General features: G+C 35.6%; 1 protein-coding gene across 7 annotated transcripts in view; it reads right to left on the bottom strand.

Annotated features, from left to right (window-relative positions):
* The window catches only part of EPS8 (EGFR pathway substrate 8, signaling adaptor), a 200011-nt gene that overhangs the window by 141332 nt on the left and 39461 nt on the right, over positions 1 to 19218 (bottom strand). The window contains exon 1 of one of the 7 annotated variants that reach the window (XM_078075657.1): positions 5885 to 5903. The exons of the other annotated variants lie outside the window; for them this stretch is intronic. The gene's annotated coding sequence lies outside the window, so the exon portion shown is untranslated. Of the gene's footprint in view, positions 1 to 5884; positions 5904 to 19218 lie in introns of those variants that run through there. 7 annotated transcript variants of the gene reach the window in all.

Below are 19218 nucleotides of genomic sequence, written 5' to 3' on the forward strand. Positions count from 1 at the left end.
AGGAGGCCAACAAAAACAAAAAATGAAGAAAACAAATTTCTTCAGAAAAGAAGTGTGATCCGGGCACCTGGGTGGCGCAGTTGGTTAAGCACCAACTCTTGATTTTGCCTCAGGTCCTGATCTCAGGGGCACGAGACCCTGCGTCAGGCTTGACACTCAGCGCATAGTCTGCTTGGGAATCTCTCTCTCCCCCTCCTTCTGCCCCTCCCCTCCACACTCTCACTCTCCCTCTCTAAAAATAAATAAATTTAAAAAAAAAGAAGTGTGATCATTAGTATTACAAAGAAGTGCTTTTCAAAATGTCTACAGGGAGTTAAAGGAATCAGAACAATCTCATATAAATGAGATATAAATCTCATATAGTACTTTTGTTTTAAATACATGCCTACACTTGGAGAAAAGTTTTAACAGAGAAATAAATACTCTTCAGTGATTTGTGCTGGTGTTTTAAAAAAGAAGTTTAAGAAAAAAAGAATGTGATACTGACCATGAGACCCTTGTCCAAGTTAAAAGCTAAGTGAAATTGATTTTCATCCAGGCTCAAACATATAAAATAAGACTCCATAGGGTCATTCATATATACATCTGACTTGATTCTCCGAAATAGGAGAAATCATTCAATCATTATTACCAAAAGGAATTAGTCTTAAGTTGTAGATGTTCATAACATTTCCTCTAACCTTAAAGACCAGCTCACATCTTAAGATTCTCAGATTTATACTTTTCAAATTCTACAGATCAAATGGCAATCCCTGGTTTTTGACAAAGGGGACAATGACGATGGTGATGATGGTGGAGAAATATAATGGCAGCAGCTAAGGTTTGGTGTGAAGTGAAGAACGAGACTGCATGATGGCTTTTTGTATTACACTCAAAAAATAACAGTGTGTTTATACAGTTAAGGAGCACCTAAAGACTGTTATTTAAAATATATATCCATGCTAATGAGTTTACAAAATGGAAAGAGAATGAGATATAAATAGAATCAAGAGAGTTCTTGCCACCTTTTTCACAAATTAATTTTGTAGAAATAGACTAGTTCCACTGAGGTCTGGAGAATACTGCTTACCAGTGGTATTTTATGGAAAAAAAAAAAACCCACAAAATTTGTTTCTGCTATAAAATTTACTTTGAAGCTTTCTGTTCTAAAGCCACAGGTTGTACACAGGACAAGCCCATTAAATGACAGAGAAGAGCGGTACAAACGAAACCCTCCTCAAGGAACATCCTACTGAATGGAAAACACAAAAGTTCACAATAACAGGTCGGGCTTGGTCCATAAACAAGTACTTTATACCAACACTGTGAGTTTCTCTAGTCTTCATAAGAGCAAACTAAATGCTCTATTTTTCCAATACATTAAGAAAGTTTTATATTCACCCACCCCCCAACATCAAATACTTGTTTCAAACTGTGATATGTCTTAGTCTCTACTAAACATAGTTGTTGTAATAAGGAAATTTAAAAGATTGCTGGCTATAGCACTCCTTCCAGGAATACCTGTCAAAATGCCCATTTGTCAGTTTCAAGCTGTCTGGAAATGTATTTTCCCCATAGGGTTTCCCAACGTAAAAACATATCAAGTAGAAAAATATATTACAGAATTATCTTTCCCCAGAGAATAAAAGCTAGATATTTTTGGGTTGTTATTTTACAAACAAAGTTTTCCATTAGATTTAGAATAATGTAAAGAAATGATAAACATTATCCAAAAAATTAGAATGGTGCTACTCTTCCACTGTAGTTGAGAAGTGACATAGATTAAAATCAAGGACTTGTAGAATATTAGAGCTGGGAAGGAATCTTGGAGATACCCAACTTTTTAAAGACTGTTCTGGGTTATACAATTAATTACTGAATAATCCTGGGGGAATGGGTAAAGATTGGGATCCGTGAATTTTAAAAGAGATTACAGCAGTTTCCTAGCAAAATACACAAAGTCGTGTATGGAGTAGTTACCAAATATTAATTAAAGAATACCACTTTAAAAGTCGGATTCTTGATACGTTAAAAGTCACAAAATTATCAGAAGCCAATTTTTTAAAAGGGGGAAAAAATTTTAATGTCAAATCAAGCAAATATAATCTCTTTGGCTATCCATCCACACACACCCATATAGGAAAAACTTTTTCCCTACCCGTATAGGTGGATAGCTAACATTAAACAATACTGACAGTTGTCTCATGAAGTCATCTTAACAATGAAACCCAGGAAAATACCATACAATAGCGAAAAAAGACAAAAAGAGAAGGTCTGGTACTCTCTGCAGGTTTTCTACGTTTACGCGCCTTTTGATTAGGTCGAAAAAGAAAAAGGAAAAACAAACTAAATGGGCCAAAACCATTTCTTAGACACATACTATTTTAATCAGACTATACTTTTAACATTTACAGATGAAATTAAAATCACTGAGCATTTAAAATAGAAAATAAAAATTAGGCACAGCTACAGTTGTTCATAATTGCAGTGGCAAATAATTCTCTGGAAGATTCTTAAATTCTTTGTGAAGAAATAGCCCATTTCCTTTTCCATATGCCCTCAAGTTAAACCAAATATTTACTTTATGTTCCAAGAACCAAAAAGAGAAGGACAGGAGTTATCTTTCTATAGAATAATGTTGGTAAAATAAATTGGTGTATACTTATCAAAAAGCACACAAAATAAGAGATATAATCAGGTACATGTTATAAATCATTCCTCCATCATTAAGACAAAATAGCAATTCTAGTTCTGTAAATTTTATCCAGGATTCTCATTAAAATACATACAACAAGGAAGAGATAAATAAAAAATGCATTTTTGTGGAAATATTTAAGGGAATCATTCAAAATTTCAGTTAAAAGGGGCGCATGGGTGGCTCAGTCAGTTAAGCACCCAACTCTTGATTTCAGCTCAGGTCATGATCTCAGGGTCATGAGACTGAGCCCCGCGTCCATGCTAGGTGTGGAGCCTGCTTAAGATTCTTTCTCTCTCTCTGCCCCCCCAAAGACCCCCAACTCATGCTCTCTCTCTAAAAAAAAAAAAAAAAAAAAAATTTTTTTTCAGGTAAAATAAGCAAATTAACTTTATGGTTATCAATTAACTTTTAAAAGTTCAAACAAATATGGTATAAGACATTATTGTTGGCAAAAATTAAAACAAAACATTCCCACAGAAATATCTTAAAAGCAAGACACATTTTAAGATATTAACATATAAAAGGCACTTATGATTTAAAATAGTCTCTATAAAATTATTCTATACATGTCATGAGAATATTCAAGATTCTGTTGAATTTCTCCTCAAACAATGAACATCTCTAAATAGTAACCATATTTTCAGTCCTTTGTCTAATGCTAGCATTCTCCAGAATCTGAGTACACAGCAAAATGAACTGAACACAGTACAAAAAAATTTCCTGAGCATGCTGACCAAAGACATGTTTCATTATTTTTCAAAGGTTCTTCCAGTTTTATTTGTTTTACTCCGAGCAGCTGAATAATATCGAAAATAGCTCCACTGCCATAATTATTTGTAATTTTCATACTTTTAATTGGATTCGATTCATTATAAAAATCTGGATTAAGAATCACTTAATAATACCCTAATAGGCAACAGTGAATCTAATTCACTTTACCACATTTTGAAAATGTGCAAAACGGGGGCGCCTGGGTGGCTCAGTCGTTAAGCGTCTGCCTTCGGCTCAGGTCATGGTCCCAGGGTCCTGGGATCGAGCCCCGCATCGGGCTCCCTGCTCAGCGGGAAGCCTGCTCCTCCCTCTGACCTTCCCCCTGCTTGTGTTCCCTCTCTCGCTGTGTGTCTCTCTGTCAAATAAATAAATAAAATCTTTAAAAAAAAAAAAAAAAGAAAAAGAAAATGTGCAAAATGAATTAGAAAAAAGCAGGGAAAGAATAGATAGCATTATTCATACTATTAAAAAATTCATAATTACCATGGCGCATGATAAAAACAATGTACTAAAGCATGGCTTTTGAGGCCCTTTTCATGAGTGTTTTTTTAAATGAAAATATCAGAAAGATCTCACTGTCTTACTCATAGGTTGTTATTTTACATAAATCTTGAAAACTGTACTCTAATGACAGGAATGGACAGAAAGCCACCCATGCGCCCCTTTTAACTGAAATTTTGAATGATTCCCTTAAATATTTCCACAATTACATTTCAATGTAAAATTGAAATACTCTCACCTTTGCTTTTTATTTCAGTTCAGTTTCTCCATGGAGTCAGTTATAAACTACTTTAAGACAATGAATGGTTCAACTTACTAAATCTGTGAGATGTTTAAAGGGAATAATCATAGCCTACATTTAAAAGACCTTATAAGAACTTGAAAAACAGGCATGTTTGCCAGAGGTTTTATTCTAAATAACAGAGTACATTCTGATTGTCTCCATGATTAAACTTTTTCAGAGTATTTCAATTTAGGTTCAATAAAAATTGTGGCCACTATTACATTTTTCCTTTTCAGACTGAGAGTTGAGGTGTTATTGGTACAAAATTCACAATGGAATATACAAGACAGGAATTCATTTATTTCATCATTTAACACATGTATATTGAGCTCCTATCACACACAAAATCACCACTCTAGGCCTTGTGACTTGTCTCAAAGTAGAAATTAGATATGGAGCCTCCCCTGGAGAAGCTTAATACCTGGTGGAAGGTAAGATGTATATATATACAGTACATGTTAAAAAGAAATGCCAAAGGATCCTGAGAAAACATATGGGGAGAACATTTATCAGAGAACATAAAGATTATCCCATGATGGCACAGAATAAATTTGCCCAATGACAGATTCAATTTGCACATGAAGATAAAGTCAAACATATTCCAGGTAAAAAGAGGGAGGAAAGATACTAAAGGCAGAGAAATTGGAAAGACGGAGGGAGGATAGGGAGAAGTGCGCAATACTTCATCTTGGCTAATCAGCAATTCATAGGAAAGAGGGTAGCGGGGCTAAACTTAAAATGAAGGGAGGTCACCAGGTTATGGAGGGCTGAAATTGAACCTGCTTCTGTTGGCAGTGTTTTAAGTAATGGACCGACATGATCTAAGCTCAGCTTCAGCAAAACTGATCTAGAAGTAGTACTTAAGAATAAATTGAAGTAGGATGGAGGCAGATGTAGAGACCACTTAGAAGGTAATAGTTCAAGAAAACAGTCATGTGGCCCTAAAATAGTGAAAGTAGGGCAAATAAGGCAAAAGCAAGGGTAAACTTCAGTTTGAATATAGCGGTACTTGGCAACCAACTGGATATGGCAAAGAAAGAAGTGGTCAAAGTTATGTTCTTATAATGGGCTAGAAATTCTCCCTAGAATTGAACTATTCCTGGAGCTAACTCATTGTAAGGATTATTTGTGCCAGTATTGAGAGCTAATTTCAAAATACAAAAGAAAGGAGGGGAATTTATTTTGTACAATTTCATCATGAACTCAAATGAGATATCGTAAAGACACTGTTGTCCACATTTGCTTCACCCTGCCTTTTATTTCTATACCTTTGGAAATGAATTAGAGAAAACATACCCATCATATACAAGTCATTCAAGTGACAAAGAAACACAAAACTCAAGTATTATCCAATAACTTTCTTTTCAAACTCTAGGCAATAAGCCACTGAATAGAAGAGTAAGCTTTGCCCAAACACCAAATGAGGATTGGAACAGGCAGAGGGCTAGCACTTTGGAGTGGAAAAACTTTGTTCTCTAGAGAGTTGTGGAGTCCGACCCACTCCCTACCAAAACAAGGGAGCTTAACTTTTGGACATCAACCAAAGACAAGTCCTAGCCCAAGCAACCCAAAATAACACATTGTCACCAGAAGGAATAAAACTATCCCATGAAACATGGCTGAGTAAATTTTTGTCCTTTAAGCTTTTTTACCTTCATGCTTTAATTTGGGAATATTTTACCACCATTCTCTAATTCAGTTTAATATCAGCCATATCACTCTAGTAGATGATCTGAAAAAAAAAATCAATTTATCAAGATGTTAGAGACTTTGGGGAATAGTTTGGATGCTAAACAAAAGAGAGTTGACCCTTGAACAATGTGGGCGTTAGAAGCACCAATCGCTGCACAGGCAAAAATCCACATAGAACTTCTGACTCCCCAAAAACTTAACTATTAATAGCCGACTGTGGGCCCGAAGTCTTATCAATAACATAAAAAGTTGACCAACACATAATTTGCAGGTTATAGATAGATAGATAGATAGATATATTACATACTGTTTTCTTACAATAAAATATGCTACAGAACAGAAAATATTAAGAAAACCATCATTTTGAGAATAGAAAATAATTTACGGCACTATACTGTATCAAATTAAGTCCACATATAAGTGGAGTACGGTTCAAACTCATATTGTCCAAGAGTCAACTGTATCCACAAAACAAGAATTTAAATAGCATAAACATAATTTAAGATCAAGACAGCTGAAATGAGATAAACCAACTTAATCACTTTATCAGATAAAAATAGTATCTTCTTTTGGCAAAAGAATTCTTCTACCCCTGGATCAGCAAAGGGAAAAGAGAGATGAAAACCTCTCTTATGGGGGAAGGGGGGGGGAGGGTGTAGGGTGGAACAGACTGGTTAAACACATGAGAAAGGCTAGAAAGAATATTATTCTAGAGGTTTTGGCAACAATAAAGGTAGGATATGTTTCTCGGGTTCTCGGGTGGATTTTATGGTTCTTGTTCCTATTATGAAAACAGAAAACTTTAGTCCCTATAAATCAGCTCTATTGGGGATTAAATAAACTTCTGCAAACTCCCCTGAGAACATAACATTTTCAGAATGTTTTGGGAAAATAATTTCAAGCATGAGACTTTATTTCAGTACTCAGTCAACACATTTATAATCTCTGCAATAAACCAGACCGTAACTTTGGCACTGGACAGGAAAGTTTTTTTTAAAGTTACTACTCTTCAAAAAGTTATATGTATACCTCTAGTGAGATATAAATATAAGTGAACAAATAATAGCCTCTCAATATCATGAATAATAGATCACTCTTCAATTCATTTCAATTATAACATACAGCTTTTCCACATACATGACTTTTCTAGATAATAGAGTACCTCTTAAAGTAATTTTAAATTATTTTAATTACTTTTATTTCCATTTGTATACAAATTTAAAATATTTTTGTAACAACTTATATATTTTACAGCATTTTATAAGATATTTCTTAATCATTTAAAAAACCTTCTTCATGCCTCTATTTGCCAATCTTTCCACAGAGAATTTTGAATATTACAACCATTTCTCTTTTTTTCAGCTTTACAGAGATATAATTAACAAATAACATTATGTAAGTTTAAGGTATGCAATGTGACAATTTGATACACATATTGTATATTGTGAAATGATTACCACCTCTATAACCTCAAGTAATTACCATTTTTATGTGTGTGGTGAGAACATTTAAGATCTATTCTCTTAGCAACATTCAAGGATATAATACTGTACTACTGACTATAGTCACAATGTGGTGTTCATATATATATATGGTGTATTCATCTTATAACTGGAAGTTTGTACTCTTTGACTAACATCTCCCTATTTGCCCCACAACCAGCCAAGGCAACCACTATTCTATTCCTGTTTCTCTAAGTTCAGCTTTTTTAGATTCCACATATTAAGTGAAATCATAGAGTATTTGTCTTTCTCTATACACATTGCCCTCAATCTATACACACTGTCACAAATGGCAGGATTTTCTCCTTTCCACTGGCTGATAATATACAGGAATAATATTCATATATATACATATATATTCATATATATATATATATATTCACATATACATACACACCACATTTTTCTTTACCAGTTCATCTGTGGAGGGACCTTTAAGGTGGTTTCCAAGTCTTACTTATTGTGAATAATGTTACAGTGAACACAGGGGTGCAGATACCTCGTTGAGATCCTAACTTCCCATCCTTCAATTAATCAGTATCAGGATTTCTGGATCTTTTTTTTTTTTTAAGATTTTTTACTTATTTATTTGACAGAGAGAGAGATAGCAAGAGAGGGAACACAAGCAGGGGAAGTGTGAGAAGGAGAAGCAGGCTTCCCACCAAGGAGGGAGCCCAATGCGGGGCTCGATCCCAGGACCCTGGGACCATGACAAGAGCCGAAGGCAGACGCTTAACGACTGAGCCACCCAGGCAGCCTGGGATTTCTGGATCTTATGATAGTTCTGGTTTTAATTTTTTAAGGAACCTCCATACTGTTTTCCATAATGACTGTACCAATTTACATTCTCACCAACAGCTCACAAGGGTTCCCTCTTCTCCCTTTTCATCCTCACCAATACTTGTTATCTCTTGTCTTTTTGATGAAGTCATCCTAACAAGTGTGAGGTATTATCTAATTGTGATTTTGATTTGCATTTCCCTGATTAGTGATGTATCAAGTTTGTCAATTTTGTTTATCTTTTCAAAAACCAGTTTAGTTTTATTGATCTTTTCTATTGTTTTTTTCTGGTCTCTACTTCATTTATTTCTACTCTGATCTTCCTTCTGCTAAAGTTCATTTGCTATCTTTCTAGTTCCTTGAGGTTTAAAGTTAGGTTGTTGACTTTCCTTTTTCTCAGTGAGTTTATGGCTATAAACTTTCCCCTTAGGACTGCTTTGGCTGTGTCTCATAAGTTTTGGTATGCTGTTATAATTTTAAGATTTTTTTTTTATTTCCCTTCTAATCTCTTCTTTGACCAATTGGTTATTCAGGAGTATGCTGTTTAATTTCCACACTATTTGTAGACTTTTCAGCTTTCCTCCTGTTACTGATTTCTAGTTTCGTATCACTGTGGTCAAAAGAGATATTTGGTATGATTTTAATCTTCTTAAATTTACTGAGCCTTGTTTTGTGACCTATCATATGATCTATTCTGAAGAATATTCTATGTGCACTTGAGAAGACTATTTTTCTGCTTTTGGATGGAATGTTCTACATGGGTCTGTTAGATCCATTTGATCTAAAGTATTGTCCAAATCCAATGGTTCCTTACTGATTTTCAGTATGGATTATCTATCTTTTATTGAAAATAGGGTGTTAATGTCCTCTACTAATATTGTATTGTTTTCTAGTTCTCCCTACAGATTTGTTAGTATTTGCTTAATATATTTGAGTGCTCCAATGTTGGGTGCGTATGTATATTTATAATTTTATATCCTCTTGATAAATTCACTCTTTATCATTATATAAAGACCTTCTTTGTTTCTTACTATAGTTTTTAACTTAAAACCTATTTTGTCTGATATTAAGTACAGCTACCTCTTCTCTCTTTTGGTTTCCATTTATATAGAATATACCTTCCAACTCTCCAGTTTGAGCCTATGTGTGTTGCTAAAGCTGAAGTGAGTCTTTCATAGGCAGCATATAGTTAGCTCTTGTTCTGTCTTTTTAATCCATTCATCCATCTATGTCTTTTGATTGGAGAATGTAATCCATTTACATTTAAAAGAATTACTGATAGGGAAGGACTTACCAATATCATCTTACTATTTTTTGGCTGTTTAGTAGTTCCCTTGTTCCTTTCCTCCTCTCTTGCTGTTTTCCTTTGTGAATTGATAATTTTTGGTAATATTATACTTTGATTCCCTTCTCTATCTTTTGTGTACCTACTGTAGATTTTTGCTTATGGTTACCCACAAGGCTTACAAGAATATCTTATAGATATAATAGTGTATTTTAAGGTGATAAGAACTTAACTTTGATCATAGACAAAAACTACACTTTTACTTCCCCCCCACACACACACATTTTAGGTTTCTGATATCAAAATTTACCTGTTTTTGTCATTTATATCCATCAACAATGTATTATGACTATATTTATTTTGAATACTTTTGTCCTTTAATCTTTGTACTAGAGTTAATAAGTTAATGTACCACTACATTATAGTATTACAGCATTCTGAAAATGGCTAAATACTTGGCTTTATCAGTGGGTTTTATATTCTCGTATGTTTTCCTATTACTAATTAGCATCACTTCATTTCAGTTTGAAGAACTACTTTCAGCATTTCTCATAAAGCAAGTATAATGGTGATGAATTCCTTCAACTTTCGTTTGTCTGGGAAAGTCTTTATCTATTTCTGAAGAACAACTTTGCTGGATAAAATCTTGGTTGGCAGTTTTTTTTTTCCCTTAAATATACCATCCCACTCTCTCCTGGCCTGCAATGTTTCTGCTGAGAATTCCACTAATAGCTTTGTGGGGGTCCCCTGTAGGTCAGGAACATTTTTCCTCTTGCTTTTTTTTTTTTTTTTTTTTAAGAGAGCACACATGAGCAGGGCAGGGTGGCAGGGGAGTGAGGAGAGGGAGAATATCTTAAGCAGGCTCCACGCCCAGGGCAGAGCCCGACACGGGGCTCCATCTCACTACCTGAGATCATGACCTAAGCCGAAATCAAGAGTCAGACGTTTAACCGACTGAGCCACCCAGGCACCCCTCCCTCTTGCTTTCTGTGTTTGATTTTAGACTTTATTATGTGTTTAGGATCAGATTATTTTTGGTTGAAATCTTGGGGAGATTGAGCTTCATGAACTTAAATGTCTAATTCTCTCCCAATATTTGATAAATTTTCAGCTCCATTATTTTTTTTTTTAAATAAGCTTCATGCCCCCTTTCTCCCTCTCTTTTCCTTCTGGGACTTCAAAAATGTGCTGATTGCTTCTTTTAATGGTATCCTATGGTTCAAGTAGGCTTTCTTCATTCTTTTTCATTCTTTCTGTTGTTCTCCTCTAAAACAGATAATTTGAAATAATCTGTCATCTACTTCACAGATTCTTTCGTCTGCTTGACACAGTCTGACGTTGATGCCTTCTATTGCATTTTTTTGTTTCATTCATTATATTCCTCAGCTTCAAAATTCTTTTGGTTCTTTTTTATAATTACTATCTCTGTTAAACTTCTCATTTTGTTTGTGTATTGTTTTCCTGATTTCACTGAATTGTCCTTTCAGTGTTTTGTTGTTTGTTCGTAGTTCCCTGAGCTTCCTTAAAATAACTATTTTGAATTCTTTTATCAGGAAAATTGAAAACATCCATGGGAAGAGGGAGGGTGTCAGTTACTGGAAAACTGTCTTCCTTTGGTGGTGTCATTTTTCTTTGATTTTTTTAGGTTCCTCAAAGTTCTGTGCTGCTGTCTTTGCATTTGAAGAAACTGTCATCTTCTCCAGTCCTTACTGACGGGCTTCAGGAAAGAAAACCTTCCTTCAGCCCCTTAAAGATTCTGAGGCTTTCTCAGATCTTTTCTATGGATATCCCTGCTGCATACTTCTTATTCCTTTCTCTGGGGGAATTCATAAGATTGTATACCTTCTGTGTATCCTGCAAGTCAGGTCAAATGCTGATAACCTCCCATTGCTTTCCCTAGGGCAGTACTGAATGTTCAAGCTTGTATAGTTTCTCCCAATTCTGCAGTCAGGCCAGCTTTCTGCAAGAGCTCACTAACTGTCCGCAAAAGTTCATTCTCACTGCTTCAGGAGTATACACAGGAGCTGGCCCACTATGGGGCCACTATGAGGAGGTGCAGGGGTAAGGTACATGGAGTGTTGGGGGTGCCTGTGGGCCAGTTATAAAGATCCACAGGTGAGGCATCCCCAGCGGCTCCTGGATGGGCTTCCTAACATAGTATGCAAAGCTGTTAGTAGGATCTGCAGCCCTTTGATACATTCCACCCTGAGCCCTAACAGTTGTTTTCCCCATCATGCAATTCACTCCTTAGTATTGTGGATGGGGCAGAAAAGAAGTAGGTCTCTTTGGTGGCATCCCACATACTGGAGAAGCTGGACACTCACTCACATACTCTCACTTTCCCCCACAGGAGAAATCCCGGGCCAAGTTCTCTTTTGGCACTGAGCTATGCGTTGGGGGGTTGGGGGCAACACAGGTAGACTGAAACTGTACCTGTTACCCTCTCCACTGTGTTCAATCTCTGTTTTTCTGTTGGTTTTTTTTTTTTTTTTTTGCTCCAATGATGTGTTGGAACTTTTCTGCTGGACTCCCAGGCTTCCACAAGGGCACTACTGTCCATGAGTGATTGTCAGTGTCAAAACTGGTGTTCTTTGCAGGAGGGAAAGGGACGAATGGAAAAAAATTAAAAAAAAACAAAAACCTCTTATTCCACTATAATGATAACATTACTCTTCAGTAACACAAGGGGTGTTCACCCACCAACATTCTGCCCTGGTTGCGGCCTATAATCATTTCTTAATGGTCACTTTATGGTTGAACATTTTTAATAACAAGTTGCATAATGTGTTACAATATTCTTACAGTGTACTTAAGTGTGAAACATAACTTTTCCCCTTAATTAAATGTACTTAGTCTATGATGATTTGGGTTATTTTGCTTAATGTATATATGGTATATAAAGCAAATAGTATATAATATGTGCAGGCAGGCATTTTTTCCTCTCTCTCACCAGCCTCTCAGCTGTCCCTTCCCCTTGCTGTTTATATACCTCTCTAGAGCCTCATCATCACCTTCTATTTCTTTATTCCTCTGGGATTGGAAATAAGCTGAGCAAATTAGTTCTAAAATTTTAATAAAGAGATTTTAAGTAAAAGCCTAAGTATTGTACCTGTGATTTGAGTAGATGAACTATCATTTATATCATTTTAGTAATTTATTTATGCCTCCTTCACTCCATGATTTAGTCCCAGCTATGAAGGGCTACCTTATCACCATCCCTAGTGCCCACCACTGTACTTAGTACAGATAGGTAGGGAGGGAGGGAGGGAGACAGACAGATAGATAGATAGAGCTGATAAACATTTTGAGTAAATGAATTTTCAAATTCTTGACCAAATTTAAGAGAGCATCAGTACAGTCACACAAAGGCTTAGGATGCTTAGATTTTAAGACTAACTCTGCAATGAACTAGTTGTATGACGTCAGACAAATCATTTGACCTGTCTTCGTTTTACTTTCTTCATTAGTAAAATAAGACAGCTAGACCACACAATCTTTACATATCTCATATATTATACATTTTAAGATTATCGTCTATTCTGATTACTAATCAGCTCTGTTTTCTTAAATAATTAAGATTATAAAATAAGTCACCTCCAGAGAGGTGTTCTGATTGAATACTGATCTACTGGCAAATACTGTAGGTCTACTTTTAGTGGAAAGGAGAGCTATAAAGGTGGTGGCAAGAAGCAAAAGGTTCAATTTTAAAGTTTCCCATACTGGCCCAATCCCAGCATTTTATCTATAAATCACAGGCTCTCCAGCCAGATAGAACTTGAATGTTAAACTTCATAAAGGTAGAGGGATGGGAACAGTGACATGTCTTGGGCAGCCGGAGGACAACCTTGTAACATCTATGGTACAAAATATGGAAGAATGATGACCGAGGAAGAAATAGAATGATATTGCAGATGAACAGTGTCTACCTTTCAATTTCACCTCCAGAACACTCTGGGAGAGAGAAGAGGTGAAACAGTCAGTGAACAAATGAACCCTGCTCAGTTTTTCTATCATACTTTGTTCACATGTAGAACAGATATTGGAATCTCACTAACATCAAAAAGCATTTTAAAAATTTATTCTTTGAAAATGTATTAAAACAAAAACTGAATACATACTGTCCACTTAGCATTACGTTAAGACACAAGAAAGACAAAGATTACTCAGACATGTTTTCTACCTGCCAAGTGTTCAGAGTAGTTAAAGGGAAAAACAAGTAAATAAACCATAAAATGCAACTTAATTACTACTTCAAAGTAAGTGTAAGATACCACTTGGGCACAAAGAAGGGACTGACTAATTTTTTCCAGGAAAGTAACCTTTAAGCCAAATGTAAAATAATATAGACAAAATGATGAGGTTGACAGAGAGCAAACCCCAGGCCGAGGGAACAGCTTGTGTGAAGTCATGGAAGCATAAAGCTAAGTGTATTCAATTACTGTATTCAATTATAGCACTTGTGGAATACAAGAGTCAAAGAATGAGACCTGAAAGTAAAGTAGGGAGACTGGGTCACAGAGGGCAGTCGTTGTGTGCCACTATAAAGAGGAACTGGACTTTATAACGAGCATATGGGGAACACTGAAGAATTTTAAAGCAAGGTAATAATATGATTAGCAGTGAGGACAGAGAAGAGAATGCTCTGTCAGCCATTCTGTAATAGGAATCAAAGGATTTGGTGACTGATCACTTAAAGGTGGGACAGACTGGTGGGTAAGGCAAAGAGAAGAGTCCAGAAAGATTCACAGATCATTAATATTACCATTTCAGTAATAGTGGCTCTATTTAGAGGAATAGGGAAAAAAAAAAAAAGAGGGGAGCAGGTTTAGGAAAAATGCAACAAATATATTTTGGTAAATGTGAAGTCTAAGAGGCCTGTGCAACCTTCAGGTATAGTCAGAAACAAAGGATTAGAGTTTAGATTAGAGTTTTAGGACATTACTACCAGCAGGAGATAAAAGATTTGAAAAGTCACTCTTCTAATGAAAACAATGTGAAGTGCTGAAGTCATCTTGGAAAACAATGAAACATGAAATGAGAGGAGAGCTGAGAAAAGAATTCTGGAAAACTCAGAAACTCCTCAACTTGTGAGTGTTCAGATTATGAACAAAACCATAAACAGAGACCCCCCCACCCCAAAAAATTAAGCACTGGCTTTCTCTGCTACCAACAGATGGAGCTACAACTTTCTTGAGGAGATTACCACTTTGGAACAACTTTAGATACATATTAAGCTCCTAGGAGCAGAGCTTCTGAATGCACATCTAAGTGCAAATAAGTAACGAAAGAGAGGTAGGATGTAAACCAGGAAAGAACAGCAAGCACCATGGGAGCCAAAGGAAGAGTATTCTTTAAAAAAAAAAAAAAAAAAGGTGTTTCATTACAAGCATACATTCATTCAGTAAATGGACAATCTACAAAGTACTACAAATTCTAAGCAATAAAAAATTCAATAGTGAACAAATCACAGTCCATGTCCTCTAAGAGCTTGCAGCAAATGCTACAGCAAAATCAAGTAAGATAAAAACTAAACATTCGCCTTTTGGCTTGGCTTTTACAAGACTACAAATGACCTAGAGGCATGATGAGCTCAGGCACTAGACTACAGTGGGTGGACTACTGAAGGAAGAGTGAGAAAGAGGAAACAGGTAGTAAGGTTCTCCCCAGGAACCTCAGCTGGGAACAAGACACAAACAAGGCAGCAGAAAGAGGACATTAAGAAAATAACTTCCAGATATGCATAACATCACATCAAGAGAATTAAGAGACACATGGACTCTAGGAGCTTATAATATAAACAGTCTGACATAGACACATACATATAAGACAGAGAAGAATAACATTTTAAATTGGTTCCATAATACATTCTAAAAGAGACTGAGGCCTAAATTATTAAAATTACATCCAATGTTATTAATTTTAATTAATAATCATTTTCTTTCTACAATCTGGTTTAAGTCAAGTTGAAAATTAGAAGGCAATCCTGCGGCCAAAGAAATTCAATCACCCCCCAGAGAAAGGAAAATGAATGAAATACCTTGATGCAGTTGGGTATTAAAGATATGCCTGGGACCAATTACCTGGTAAAGGGAGATGTATGAAATATTTTAGTACTGGGTTTACTGGCCCCTTCAAGAGATGCTAGAGGGCGCCTGGGTGGCTCAGTTGGTTAAGTGACTGCCTTCGGCTCAGGTCATGATCCTGGAGTCCCTGGATCGAGTCCCGCATCGGGCTCCCTGCTCGGCAGGGAGTCTGCTTCTCCCTCTGACCCTCCCCCCTCTCATGTGCTTGCTCTCTCATTCTCTCTCTCTCAAATAAATAAATAAATAAATCTTTAAAAAAAAAAAAAAAAAGAGATGCTAGAGAGAAGTCAGAAAGTGTTGGGGTGGGGAGAGAGATGATGTAGTAGAAGCAAATAAATATTCTAAGTACTTACTAGAAAAAATAGTGTGATTTATGTTAAGTCCAGCTGACAAGTCTGTGTCAGTTTTATCATCCCAGCTGGTTCAACATACTTCAAAATAGCACATGACATGACCTATATACATACCAGGAGAAAAAGAAAGGTCTTATCCTTGTCTGGCTAACATTATAGAGGCAAGATGGCAAGTAGAAGGCAGTGTATGACCTAACAAAACTACCTCATACTGGTATCTAAAATTCTCATTTCTGTAGTAGCAATTTGTAAAACTTATAACAAAGCTGGAAATCTTATGTAACTTACTAAACATTATCAACTACATGAACTCATGAATATTTGCTTAATGAGAGGAAAACAGTCTCATCATCTTGGGATCATCAAGGAACTGTTACCAGAAATGCATAAATTCATTTACTGCACAAGAAAAGCATGGGAACAATTCCATTTTTAACCAGCACACTCTCATACTACCTTTTTCTTTAAAAAAAAAAAAAAAGTCTTCAAAACAAACTTCAAAAATAACTGCCATCAATCTTTAAAAAAATAAAGTTCTCTATTAATTATTTGAGACCCATATAAGAAGGAATAACCAAAATGAGGAAATAATGAATTAAGTTTTCTTTTTTAACAAAAGTGCTTCTATGTTATGGGATCTGGCAAAACTAGAGAGAGAGATTTATATACCTATTCCTCCTTCCTTCTCTCCCCAACCCCCAATCTTGTATACAAGCCTAGTGTTATTCAAGTTAACAGCATATAGCTATAACTCTACAGCTGGGTAGACAAGCTTGGAAAATTAGGTCACAAGCTTGCCACAGGGACTCCCATCATCTGTCTGGCAAGTTTGTATGACTTCCTCCTCCCTGTGATTCTGTTATACACTGCCCAAAAGGCAAGATAAGGGAAAGGTTATCAGGACTTTCTATAATAGCTACAAAAATATTTGGTCCACATCACTAACAATGTGGGAAAACTCAGGCAGTTTTATCCTTCTACATTCAACATAGTAATCAGCGCTTTGATAAATATTTGTTGAGAACCTTCTTTGCACAGAAATTCTATTTTTTAAAGTTCAATGCCAATCACGGCCCAACCCATACACGCCAGCTTATAACTTGAAAGCAATTCTTGATCCTGTTTCCAAACAATTAAGCTCTTTGCAATGCAAATAAAGATGTTTTTTGAAATAGATCGGTATGAATCTTTCATTCTTGGTAGCTAACTAGAAACACATGAGCCAAACACATTGTGGGGATCATTTCAATGGTGTGTAATTTGAGAGGTGTGTCAGAAAGTGCTTTGCTCCACTAAAAGAGTCCACATTTTTCTCTCTTGTAAGTAAAATGCAAAGGCAATGTTGCTTCATACAACAGTCTTAAAGTTACCCACATTCCAAATTCAAGATAAGAAATATTTCCCCATCTCTAAAGATTAACACTTTACAACCAGCCTTAAGTCTCCAGCATGACTTCATTTTATGAATAATAGCTTCTTCGTTCCTAAAAGTTTCCAAGAACAAAATACTGAATAGTGTCTATAAAAATAACACAAACCATGCTTGTCTGATCTGATTTTAAATTAACCTTAACTGCTGAAAATCTTTCAAAGGGAGTACTGCTGTACTATAATTTTTCCCAAAGCTCTTCATAAAGAAATCTTCCTGTAGTGGAATTATTGTAAAATCACACATAATTTTGAAGTACTTATAAATCTACAATATGAGTACATGTAAAAATTATAATACAAAATGTGAATATCTTCACTCTCTTAGAAGTTAGAGAGAAGGAAGGAGGGAGAGAAGGACAGGAAGGTTATTCTTTATTTTCCACATTTTTGACCATTTACCTAGAATCTGATCTTTAAGGTTTTATGCTTCTTTTAATTTAGGTTTCTGACATATGTAAATTCAGTAAGGATATAAATCTTATCTGTCTCAATTGCAGCATCTTCATTACTTTGTAATACACCTACCACTTAATAGGCACTTACTTAGTATTTTTTTTTCGTATTTCTTTATTGACATATAAATTCCACTAACTGACACAAAACTATTTTCTATTAAGTAAAGCTGTATATGTCCAAGACTATTATACCAAGAAATTAAACTGAGTTGAATTAAACCAGTGACTCTGCTAATAGTTTAGCCAAATCCCTAATCTCGTATAACTAACTCACATACACATATCACAAGAAGAATTACTGGGGAAAGTTGAAATGATCAAACAAGCTCTATCACCACCACAACAAATAAAACTCACCCTCACATACGAAGGACAGTTCCATACGCATTTTATTGTATTCAGTATGCATTTGTGTACACGTTCCTCTTGTACAATTTTCTTATAAAAGAAATTTAGCCCCAATATTATCCTTCCCAATGACTGCTAGCGTTAACAGCAGCAACAAACCCTTGCTAAGAGTAATTAGAGAGGGAGGAATAAGAAGTTGAAGGATCACAGCTAGTTTTTAGAAGTTCTTTCAGAAAAAAACAAAAACAACAACACTGAGCTGAATTAGTTTCTTTGACCTTAAAAATTAAGCTATGTTCTCAAATCAATCCCTTGCAAAAATTTACAGGCTCTTGTCTTCCTTTGGAAGAGAGAAAAACTCAGCAGGCTTGGATCAGCTACCTAATGTAAAAAGCTTTCCCCCAAATTCATGTCCGCTCTCTCAAGAATATGTAACTAGATCTACAGCTTCCATATATAGCAAGCGTTTGTTACACCTAATGTCTAAAATCCAAATAATGTCCACATTAGCCTAACAGAATTGATGTTAGCTAGAAAGATCTGGCTGTTAAATCTTGCAGTATTAAGAACGTCCATGTCCTGAACCCAAAGTCTTTTGTGTTTATTTGAGTAAATATTTAATATACATTTCTACCACATAATACATTGTTACAATATGTATAATCAGAGTTCCCCAGATTTAGCTCATGAACAGCATAGTGATGGTAAAAATGGTTTATAGGTTCCTGTGAAATTTTAGTGTTTCTACTTTTGTCACACCAAACTATTTCTATGATCAGATACTACCACCACTAGTTTTCCCAATCATTTACTTTACCCATTAGTCTGGAATCTTTTAGTTTGGTCATATAAGTACCTTTGAAAACCACAAATATAAAACAAAATATAACTGGTAGCCATTAGGTTAAATTATCCCCTATTCTCAGGTCTTCTATTCCATAATAAAGTAATAGCTCACAAATTCATACTTCAAATATTCCATTAGCTACCTGGCAGAGCAAGAAAATGGAAATAACTACAGGTAACAGACACAGGTGGAGGGTAGGAAGTGTTGGAG

The sequence above is a fragment of the Halichoerus grypus genome, chromosome 6 (genome assembly GCF_964656455.1).
Source record: "Halichoerus grypus chromosome 6, mHalGry1.hap1.1, whole genome shotgun sequence".
In the NCBI taxonomy this organism is placed as follows: domain Eukaryota; kingdom Metazoa; phylum Chordata; class Mammalia; order Carnivora; family Phocidae; genus Halichoerus; species Halichoerus grypus.